A 12,250-nucleotide genomic window follows, 5' to 3' on the forward strand; every position below is an offset into this window, starting at 1 on the left:
CAGCCTGAGCCGGCCGTCACTGCCCCAGCTGCATTTCAGTCTGGCTGCAGTACTTTCATCAATCAAAGCAAATAAGGGCAGGTCAAAGCCAGGCACCACGTGGATTTGCTCGTCTGGCTCACATCTCACCCCTGACCACATGCTGGACAAATTCCTCCTCAGCCTGCCTTGCTTTCTTAGCAGTTTTTGCTCTGACCATGGTGATGCCGGTGACAGGGGAGGAAACTCCGCTCTGCAAGCAGAGGTGCACACAAAAGAGCTGCATTCCACTTAAGTCCCAAGCGCCTGACTGAACTAGGACTCCGCGGCATGGGTGTTTGGTCCCCGGGGGCGGTGGGACCGCAGGGTCAAGGTGCAGCCCCCTTTCCTTCCTGGAAGCGGGGAGCGGAGCACGGCTCAGCTGGAGGCGGCGGGGGCCGCAGCCAGGGGGACGGAGGTACGGCCCAGGCTGCCGTACCAGGCGGGCGGTGGGTGAGTTAAGGACATACTTTCAGCCTTAATTCTGAGTTTCCTAGGTTTTGTCAGTTTAAGCCAGATTCCTAATGTTATTTTAATGCAGTTGTTTTGTGTGTGAATAATACGCTTTCTATGCCAAACCACAAGCCCTGGAACTAATATCTCATAAAAATGCCTAGAGTCCAAAGCTAATAGCTGTTATTCAGCTGATCGAGTGATGCCTAAAAAGTTACAGATTAACGCTATTCCCCAGGGGAAGGTAAAATTAAACTTGACTTCTGATGGAGCTGGGTGCTGTTCCATGTGGTGTCTGAGCCCGGGCTGGGGTTTGTAGCTCGCTGCAGACCCTGGGCGCCCTGTGGCAGGGCTCAGCGCTGTGAACGCCGGCGGCGAGTGCTGGTGCTGTCCCGGCTCTACCTGGAGTCCTGGCAGGCAGAAGTTGGGGTAGGATGAGGGATTTTCACCAGTTTTCCCTTTAAAAAGCCCTTGCCCTTCCAGCAACGCCCCTCCCAGCAATGGGTTGCCATGGCTCATCCTCACCCAGCCCTGCTGCTGTGGGCAGCGATGCAGGGGATGCTGGAAAGGACAGGGGGAAGATGCTCGCTTGCTCCCCAGGCCGGTGGCATTTGGGCAAGCGGGGCTGCGGTGAGGTCAGCTCCCGGGATGCCGCCAGCCCGGCACGGTGGGCAGGAGCTGGGGCTAGAGCCACTGAGCAAGGCAGACCTCTTCCCCCCACCCAGGGCCAGCGCCAGGGGGTTTGGATGGGGCATCTGTGAGCCACAGGGAGCAGAGGGGGGACACAGAGAGGAGAGGAGATGGGGAAAAAACCCTTCGCCTCGTTGCGAGGGAGGAAAGCGGAGCCACAGGATGTCAGTGCAGCCTGTGCGAACGCCACGCTTACTGAAAGAAATGACTGTCTCCTCTCAAGAGCACGCGGGAAGATTGCTTTCCCAGAACATCTTCTTATTTAGGAAACTCACATCACAGCAGCAAAACAGAAAGCTTATTTGGGATTAAGAAAATGAGATATGGCCCCAAGTCAATGCTTGCGTGTAGGCACCGCGGCAGAAAGTTTGAGGACACACCAGAGGCAGCTGCTGGCGCGCGGTCCCGAACGCCGAGCTGGATGGGCTGGGGGCCCAGACAGCTGGTGTTTGCTGCCTGCATCCTCGGATACTGGCTGCAGAGTTGTAAGGTATTGATTATTTTCCTGTTACAACACAAAGGGATTAGCTAGATTAGCTTCTACAGAGGTGAGAAAGAAATGTGTCATGTAGACTGTTTATTTTGCTCTAATTGGATTCACACCCTCTTTCTGAATAAATCTCATTTTACTCCAGCTCTTGTGATTTTTCATGGCCATGAATGCTGAGGAGCTCTTCCAGGGACGGGCAAGTGATTCTCAGCTTTGGTGGGGAAAGCAGAGGGGTAGCACTGTGGTCACTAGAGGCAGGCAGCCTGCAAACAGCATGGCCGAGGAAGCTCTCATGAGAGTGAAGCATCATCCAGGTCACATCCTGGATGATGCTTCACGGACAGCTTTTGGCAGCATGAGGTAAAAGCCACTCTCTGAATAGAGAAATCTAAGCTTTTCGGTCCTTCTGGACATGACATCCACACACGCTCTGGGTAAGCTGCAGCACAACGTTGCGACCTGGAGGCATGGCGATGCTGCCCATCAGAAAGCAGCATATGCTGGTCCCCCTTCGGCAGGATGAGCTGTGCCGTGTACTAAAACTGCCAGCAAATTTTCTGCTGCGGTTCTTTTCTAGCTGATGCAGAACACTGTAGGAAAATTATCTTCATCTGCTGTTTTTCTTGGCCTGCTCACTCAGAAACAGGGAAAGTACCTGCAGCAGGGGTGGCTTCTCAAGTTTGTCCTTTAAATCTCTGGAAACAAAATGAACTTAGATGAAAAAGAAAGAAGAAAGAGCATAGTTTAAGAATCCTAGGTCTGGGTGGCTGCAAACTGCTAAGCATCCTCGATGTGTTAATCCTGCTAAACAAATGTTTTTCACTCCTGTGTCCTTTGCACTGTGGAAACTTTTGCTGTCTCTGTACTGGCCGCTGTGGTCTGAAGCTCTGCCTCTGAGTCAGGTGGGTATCAAAAACCTCAGACCAGCTGGACTGAGCAACGCTTTCTTGGTGAGCACAGTAGAAACCAGACACAAAATAAATAATTAAGTCAATGAGATTTGGGGGGTGGTTTGGGGTGGGGTGTCGAAGTTATGCCTGCATATGCATTACAGAGTTAAGCCTTAAATTTGAAATTCTTCTGTTTATTTCTTGTTCCTACAGAGAACAAGTGAATGCTACATCAGGAAGGCACATTTCTCAGGAGAGTACCCGCTCCTGCCATTTCCAAAGATGTCCTGTATTTGCAGATGGCTCTTCCATGTGCTCCAACCTGTGACTTGTCTTGAGAGATTTTGGTAGGTCTTACTGGAATTTGCGGATATGTATTAAACTTGACATAAAATTTCTCTTCTATTGCTGTTTTGGTTATTTTTCTCCCCATGACAGATTGCTCTGTTTTCTGTTGGCTTTGTTACTCTATAACTGGACACTGAAGCATCACATAAATCCGTGTGCTGGGTACATTCTCTGTTTGAGGTGAGTATTGGAGTGATTTGGTATATAGATTGCCATAATTTTCAATTATACCTTTTGCCTTGCTCATTTGCTCTTGCAGAACTCATTTGTTTTAGTACTTTTAGAGCCCATGGCAATAATGGGCTGTGTGATAAATAAACATTTCAAACTATAAAAAAAGTCACTGGCCAGCCACGAAGTGGTAAAATTAAGTAACTTACCCAGCATCGCACACATAAGCAGAGCATCCAGTTCTGCAGAGCAACCTTTGGATTCCCCCTCTTTCTCTTCCTATGCTGCCCTGCCTCATTTACATCACATCAGATGAGGCGTTTACATCCTCCATCCCTGCACAGTTCCCTAGAGCAGTATCCATCCTGATCAAAAAAAAAAATAAAAATCCCCAAATAAAAACAATGTTACCAACTAATTTGAAGGAACTTTTTTTTTTTTTAATGTGGACAATACGGACTATTTTTCCTTATCTTCATTTCTGGAGTGCCTGAGCCGTTTTCTAATTTCCCCCTCGTATTTAGCCTGAATCAAACATTTAGAATTCTCCTAGCAGGAAATATTCCAGTCTACAAAATGGAAGTTAGGTAAAAGGAAAATTAGCGAAATCAGAGCCTGCTACTAGAAAATATGATACGACCTGGGCAATGGGAAACACCTCAATACAGGAATCACCGCATCTACTGAAGTTTGCCACCTCTGCAGTGGAGCTGCCAGTTGCTTTGGTTCCACAAAGCAGTGCTGTACAGATTTTCAGGGCAGGAAGCAAACCAGAGTATTATTTCTAAGAGAAATCAAAGGTGCAATTAGGCGAGGCGGTGGTAAAGGCATACCTTTCTCATCGCAGTACCCACACAGCACAGTGGGAAAGGCTCGACAGTACAAGCAAGGACACATCAGGCTCTAAGGGTCACCCAGCTAAAAAGTTAGTAGGGGGAACTAATAGGCTTTCCGTCCCTCTCTCGCTGTCCTGCCAGGGGGAAATATAAATGGGAACAGGCTACTCCTCTGCAGATTGGAAGTAAAGATTTATGGATTACTTGATCCAGAACTTTGTAAAACAGCAAGATGACTTTTGGAAATGCAGAAAGACCCATCTGCCTGTTGCCGCCTTATCAAGTTGGAAATTGAACGACATTCAGTATAAGCTGAGGGAAAACCCCAACCATCTTCAGCACAAAATTCAGTTACATCTCTGCCTTCAGTAGCTTCCAAATCACAGAAGCCTTGGGCATAGAGGAGGAGGGCTGGGACATGGGGCCTTAAGAGGCCAGGGCAGAAAACAACGTTGCCTCCTTTCAAGAGAAACTATAAATAGTATTCAGCATCTCCAAGCAGGCAAGTTCATAAGTGAGCCTGCCTGATTGTGGACTGGCTTCTTCGTCAACTTAGTATTCAGGCAAAGGAAGAATTGCCATAGCAACATTCCCATCTTCTGACATGTATCATGCAGATCATGTAGTCAAGGCAGCGCAGCACCCTCTCACACATGTGCTCTGTGAACTTTTGTATTCCTGACAGTATTAAAGAGAGAACTATGCCTCATGATTGACACACTTGCCTGTGTGTCTTTATGATTCCTTAAAAAATATGGAAATGCTTCCCTTCCCCCATCCTCCTCCTTTGAACTGTTTTCTCTTCTCCATCCCACTGAAACGATGAGAACAGCTCATGCCCCAGATCTGCAGATATATGTTCCTGACAGTAGTCCTACGCTATGCAAATGTGTAAACTGCAAAATGTAGAGGGTTTTAAAAAATTAAGTATATCCAGCAGAATCCAAATTGCTGAAAGGAACGAGAAATCTTCCAGTACCTGCATAATTAATGCTCTATTAAATAAAGCCTTACATGTTTTTTCTGTTGTTTTTTCTTCCTTTGAGTTAGTCTGAAATCTCCAGGCACGCACGCCAACCATACCTATGGCACGTGTCAATGTATGGGTCGCCCCATGCGGGAGCCGAGTGCACAAGCAGAGCAGAACCCTCTAGGTGTTCGCAGCCAAGGCCTGCCTCATCCCTGGGATGGCTTGGGCTAGGCAGGCTTCCCACCAAAGGGAAAGTGCCACACATTACGCAGGGCTAAGCCATGGGCCAGCACAAATGGGAGGCGCCAAAGTTGGTGCAGTAAAACCATGTTTGCAACCCTGGCAGCAGTGGTAGCCAGGTACTTTGCTTTACGAGTGTTCTTGATTTAATTGTATTGCAGGCCATCCAGTGGACCTCTTCCTAAGCTTACTGCCTATTCAGTATTGTGTCTCCCTTCAAAAAGTCTGTAACACTAGAAATAGTTGGAATATAATCATACCACTACATATATGCCTCTAGGTATGCCTATTCCACCACTCATTCTGACATTAAAAGTATCACAATATATGTGCCTACACATCTTCAGCTCTGGGATTTTACACGCTGTGCTGTCCTTGGCAGGATGCCTATGGCACTGTTTCTACCTAAGGCTTAGCCTCAGTAGCTCCTTCTCCACGGAATGGGCTCAAAATCCTGCACAAATCTATGGCCTTGGCAGAGAGAGACCAAAACCCACCTTGACTGTGTGATTCTCCCTGGACTGGAGATGTGTCTAGTGGTGGGCTACACCTAAGTGAGGTGGGTTTTCTAACCAGGTTAGTTTATCCTTAGGGGTTGGACTAGATGACCTCTAGGGGTCCCTTCCAACCCAAAACATTCTATGATTCTATCTTCTCTTGGTCTTCTTTCTCACACAGCTCCCCAGAGCTGCCTCATGAGCACTCACTGCAAAAAATTCCTGTTGGGTGGCAGAAGCTCCCACTGCCTGTGCCAAGGGAGCTCCTTTGTGTAATGATCTGCTGGAGGCAAGTCACCTTCAGATGGTGACAGCTTTTCATATCTTGCCCCCCAACTGCGTTCCTGTCCTCCCCACCACTCCTCTCTAGAGTTTAGTGTCACTGTACAAAGCTTTGCTACCTTGCCTTCCCCCAGGCAGGGTGGATGTAATTATGCCGTGGCCAGTATTGCTTAGTGGTTCAGCTGGGATTATGTCTCCAGTGGGGTCCTGAGCTTCACCCAGGTTTGAGAGCCCTCCCTGCCTCTGTGTGCTCCACAGCTGCTTGTTCCAAGAAATAACCATTCAAGAAATTCCTTCTTTATAACCTGTCCCATGGTGATTCTTGACCAGGCTACATACAGGTAGTTGAGGTCCCCCATTATCATAATTTTTGCTGCCTCTCTAAGTATTGTGCACTTAATTAATTGCCTCTTCCTACTCTCTGACTAAGAACACTCCTGTTCTGTTAAGCCACCTCTAGAGAAAATGGTTTGGAGCTTAATACCAGTAGCAGAAGAGGGGTGACCTCCCCCTCTTTTATCCTATGACATGTCAGGACTAAACTTAGAAGCCAGATTGGGAACCCTTCCAACCCAAAACATTCTATGATTCTATCTTCTCTTGGTCTTCTTTCTTACACAGCTCCCCAGAGCTGCCTCATGAGCACTCACTGCAAAAAATTCCTGTTGGGTGGCAGAAGCTCCCACTGCCTGTGCCAAGGGAGCTCCTTTGTGTAATGATCTGCTGGAGGCAAGTCACCTTCAGATGGTGACAGCTTTTCATATCTTGCCCCCCAACTGCGTTCCTGTCCTCCCCACCACTCCTCTCTAGAGTTTAGTGTCACTGTACAAAGCTTTGCTACCTTGCCTTCCCCCAGGCAGGGTGGATGTAATTATGCCGTGGCCAGTATTGCTTAGTGGTTCAGCTGGGATTATGTCTCCAGTGGGGTCCTGAGCTTCACCCAGGTTTGAGAGCCCTCCCTGCCTCTGTGTGCTCCACAGCTGCTTGTTCCAAGAAATAACCATTCAAGAAATTCCTTCTTTATAACCTGTCCCATGGTGATTCTTGACCAGGCTACGTACAGGTAGCTGAGGTCCCCCATTATCATAATTTTTGCTGCCTCTCTAAGTATTGTGCACTTAATTAATTGCCTCTTCCTACTCTCTGACTAAGAACACTCCTGTTCTGTTAAGCCACCTCTAGAGAAAATGGTTTGGAGCTTAATACCAGTAGCAGAAGAGGGGTGACCTCCCCCTCTTTTATCCTATGACATGTCAGGACTAAACTTAGAAGCCAGATTGGGAACCATTACTAAATACGAACAAGTTAGTTAGTTTATTTTACATAGTAAACAAGCTAAGACGATTACACGTAGAAAGCTAGCCAGGCACTGCTCTGCCTGCAAAATTAAACATCCAGAAATGCAGCACTGCAAAGTATGGCAGGGGGGGCTATGGGCAGGATGTCTGGCAGCTGACCAGCCTTACTCCCAGGGGAAAAGTGGGAGAACAGGGAGCTGCCAGTTTGGAGTTATGGTGGAATTACTTCCCAGGTCGAGAACAGTACCTTTCACAGTGCCCACTTTCTTTCCATGTTAAGCAAGTAACTGTGCCATTTAACATCTGACTGGCATTACTTTTTCTACAGAAGACCATGTGTGTCTGTCTGTATACATGTACGTGTATATATGTATCTCTCTGTATGCATGTGTGTCTTCAACTGTTATGTACACAATATACATACAGTGGGGACTATCATCTGCACATTAAAAAAGCAAAGAGATAATATGTCCTAGTACTGTCTGTACCACAGCAATCTCTATATTTAGAATGCACACTGCAGAGATACTTCTCCAGCCTAATGGTAGATGTTTACTTTTAATACACAAGCTATATATAAAATGCTGAACTTGGACACCATGACTAGCTACAATACAAATTATATGAAAAAGATGCTATTTTTCTTCTGTCTCATTTTACACAGCTCTAAGAAACAGCAGATGCCTCCTCCAGTGGGCCACGAAGTCTGTGGCCTACCTTTCAAATTTCCGTACTGGCATTTATTGTGTTGAGGTTCAAATCCCTTTACAGCTGTGGTCTGAACAAGAAAAGGGCACTTAAGGGAATAAGACTACAACTTGCTCTTCTGGGTTACATTAAGATCCATTGATTTCCATCTGTTACTTGAAGAAAACAGAATGCATTTTTGGTAAAAATAAAATTGCTTATTTTGGAGAATATACTTTAAATATATTTGATGTTTATGGTCTGTAAATTGGACAGCTCTTGGACAGTTCTTCTTAGAGTTACTTAATGACACGAGTGAGAGGAAGTCACTATGTGCAGAAGACCTATTTTCACTCCAAGCACAAAAAGCTCTTTCATTTCATTACATCATCAGAAGCACTACAAAAAGCGTCCCACCTGCAAGTCCGCTTGCCCTCTCGTTCAGCAAAGCCCTTGGGCTCAAAAGCACCTGTGTGTGTGCTTTGAGTTCAGCATGCGTCAAAGGACTTTTCTAAACAGATGTCAACAGCTAGACCTTTTTACTTGCCAGGCCAATTTCATTTCCCCTTTGCTCCTCTTGCCTCAGAAAGAGGAGAGATCATTGCCACTGTAGAAAGCTGACCAGCCAAACCTGCAGCTGCTTTTTTTCCTGGGACTCCTGCAATAGTCAAACCCCAGGTTTAATACTGCAGTCAGACACACTGAAGACACCTGCGCTTTTACAACACATACGAACATGTTGAGCCAAACATAATGGCCCAAATATATAATAAAACTCCCAGGTTTCTTTCCTTCCCTGCAAATGCAGTTTAAGCAGCTGGCTGCAGCAGCACGTGAAGCTTTGAACCACAGGAGCAGGGCAGAGCAGCTGGGATACCCTAGGGGAGATGACCTCTTCTACTGGTATGCATTATGCTTTGATTAGGAGCCTTCTTTTGCTCCTGCAGGTGGAAAATACCCGTCGCCAACATTTGCCCCTGTTCACATGAAACACGGGAGCATTAAAAGACAGGATTAGTAGCATAATTTCTCCAAGGCTGCATTCAGAGGCAACCTCACCTACGCACCTCCTACCGCTTGCTCCCTTACTCCCAGGGCAGGAACACCAAACCTACCTCAGCGATGCTAACCCCTGGCTGACGGTCTCTTCAGGACTATACTTCAACTCAAGCTGTAGATTATAAATCCTTTCAGTGTTCAGTCTAATGGTATCTGAGTCTTCAAAGGCTACCCAAGTGTGTATCAGAGCCCTGCAGACCGACCAATCTTCATAGAAAATAAAAGGCAAAGAAGACATTGTTGTTAGGATTTGAGATAGTCTTTGAACAGCAAATTCAATAGGAAAAATGAACTAAGAAGCATATGCCTTACACGCTGTCATTACGAACTGCCACGTGGGAGCCTGGGGAATGGTTAGCCATTTTTCAGTCTACTCACAGTGTCCAAGCGGCTTTGACATGGACTGGTGGTAATTTAGCTAATATTACTCATGTGGACAGAGAAGCAAGAATCAACTTAAAATTAGGGAAAATATTTGTCATTTTCCTTTAAAATAAGGCAAGAGTTGCTATAGAGAGACAGCAAACTATGGTTTTATCACACACAAGCTAAATCACAGACTAAAATAATTTAATTTTGAAATTGTGGCAGAAGTTTGCAAATGATGGCAAACTCTTTGTAACAGAGTGGCATGGGAAATGTGCATATATGTTTTGGCGTAGCTAAACGTATGCAGAAAGCGAGGATGAACTTTCTAAAGCCAAATAGGGCATATAGTCATACTGAAATTTATGGCAACTTTAGACTTTCTAGCCAGCCTTAAAAAAAAAAATCCCTCGTTTTTTGTGTTCTATACCAAGTCAAGAGAATATTATTAAGAATGCTAAGTCAGGCATTCAAGAGTGAGGTAATGTCAGAATTAAGGCCGTCTGTTCAACCTTAATTTGGCCCCTTGTGAGTATGAATTATGATACTGCCTTTAATTAGATGATCACACAACATTTTTTCCTATGCCTCATTCATAACACATGATGGATGGTGCTCCCTGAATGATGAAACTGTATTTGGTTTTTTCCTTGTGGTTCAAGGTGTGGCAGCCTGCCTTATTTACTGCACGCTATATTCTTCTCTGAAAACAAAACTAATGATTCCTTCAAAGAGTTTTCTATGTGGTTTATCCTTACAGCTATGACAACATTACTAATTTTATTTTACTGCAGTCCTTGAGGGAAAAGCTAGAGTTTTTTCACTTAGCTTATCCATCTAGAACCTATTCTCATTGCTCAGGTTTTCATCAAAGCTTTGTTTCCTTCATATTTAATCTAGGCAGCTTTATTTGCATCAGCTTTGGGGAGGTACTGGCAATACATGGGAACCAAAGTCGGGGTCCCCATTTGGCTGTGTATCTTAGGTAGTCAGGCCTAGAGAAGGTCAACAGTATGGAAAATCCTGTGCAGCCACAAGATGGATTGTTCCCAAAGTGGATAAACACTTTGGAGAATTTACCTGCACAGTATAGGGAAGTGCAGGCATATTTTTTTCTAAAACCTGGACAAAGATGAATAGATTTTCCCTATGAATTCAGAAGTGTTACTAACATATTAACACTATCCTTCTTCCAAAGACCCGGCTCCACAGCAAGAGAAAAGTAGAGAAAGTTTTCCAGACATGATTTTTTTTTCGTAGACTTGCACTTGGAAATAGATGACTTGTTCTGACAAAAGGTTTTCCACCAAAAAAATAGTTCCCCCAAGAGAAATACCTTTCAGGGACAATTTAAGCCAAGATGGTTGAAATTTGGCAAGCTTACAAGTGACTTTTACTTTACTCATCATTCATCCATCATCTTTCTTAAGAATGATGGATTGTGTAATTCTAAAGGGAATGAACACAGCCTAGAAGAGCGCTCTCTGGGTACACAGGCCCCTAAGTTATTTATATCATGGTTCATACATCATAGGCTGGATTTAATGCTCTAAAATGTTTTTGACTTCAAATACGATGATTCAAAGCTCATAGGAGGTGGAGAACTTTTTGAGATCTGAGAAGACAAATTGAGTTCAAACCTTCTTGGAATACTACAAATTTCCTCAAACCAAATGAAACCCACCACATTTTGTGTCACATAAATTGCCTTTGGCCAACACTGCCAACCTCAGGGTCTTAACTGAAATCTAAGCCTGGTAGTCTGGTTTTTTTTGAGGCGCTGAATATTCACAAATTCACAGATATGAGGTATGATAATTTTAAATGTCCCTATGTTGTATCTCTGAAAGGGAGTCTTCTTTCACTTGGACACATACCTATGGATCCAGCTATGCAATTTTGATCTCTGATGTTTCTGTTCTCTTTATATTCTTACTACATTTCCAGTATCACCTAAAATGACATGGTATTAGAAGAAAAACTTATCTTGAGCAGGTGCAAAACTTACTGAGAAAGAGGGATCTTTCCAGCAACAGCCAGTTTTTGATGTCTCAGCCATTCAGTGGTGCAATAGATACACTAGAGACATTCAGAGCGTGCTCTAGCAGAATGTGTACAGCTGTGTGGCATTTTGGCAACTCTTATTTTTACTTGACACATTCTTTCCATCAGAATGAATTCTTGAATTCAGTGAAGGAAACAATCCCTGTGAAATAAAAAAAATGCAAAAATGTCCTAGACTTAACAGCAGAGCACAAGTTAAGCAAGTTCTTCAAGCGACAAACAAGTCAACAGGGTTTGTGCTTAGGGCTCCCCACCCTAAGCTGCAGTTGATAATCTCTCCGAATGCAATGTCTGTCACTGCTGCTGCTGCTGTTGGAAAGTACAGCCAAATTCCTTAGCACATTCATTGTCCACCAGTACTTCCATGTGCTACCACAGCTTTCAGAAATGGTGACTTCAAACAATTCCTAGTTCACTAAGCACAACTGAATCCAGGTTTTCTTTCCTTCCTGAGTTTTGAAAGCCTGTTGCAAGTAACAGACATCTTACCACCTCCAATAACAACCATCTACCATGATCAAGCCCTAGTTATCTATGGATAGAGCAACCATGTTGCAGTATTACGGTGCATAACAGCTCAGGACCAGTGGAACATAATATCCCTAAGGCAAGGCCACATGGCTACAGCCAACGTGCTTCCAAATTCTGCTGGGTTTGTGTGTCCTGTCCTCTCCCTCTGTGGGACCATCAGAGGAGCTCCTTCTTCTTTATCTGGCCACTTACTTCCATGAACTTTCTAGTAACTTGCCTACCTCTGAAATCTTTGCAACTCTGATCAAAAAGTTAAAAATTATTGAGAGGACAGGCACAGGCACAGACACGGTATCATCACAGAAGCCTTATTTTTGAAGGAAACCAACCAAAAAGCACATTTTTGAACTTGTGCACTCT

Source organism: Egretta garzetta, unplaced genomic scaffold, assembly GCF_000687185.1.
Source record: "Egretta garzetta isolate BGI_Z169 unplaced genomic scaffold, ASM68718v1 scaffold397, whole genome shotgun sequence".
NCBI classification, from domain to species: Eukaryota; Metazoa; Chordata; class Aves; order Pelecaniformes; family Ardeidae; genus Egretta; species Egretta garzetta.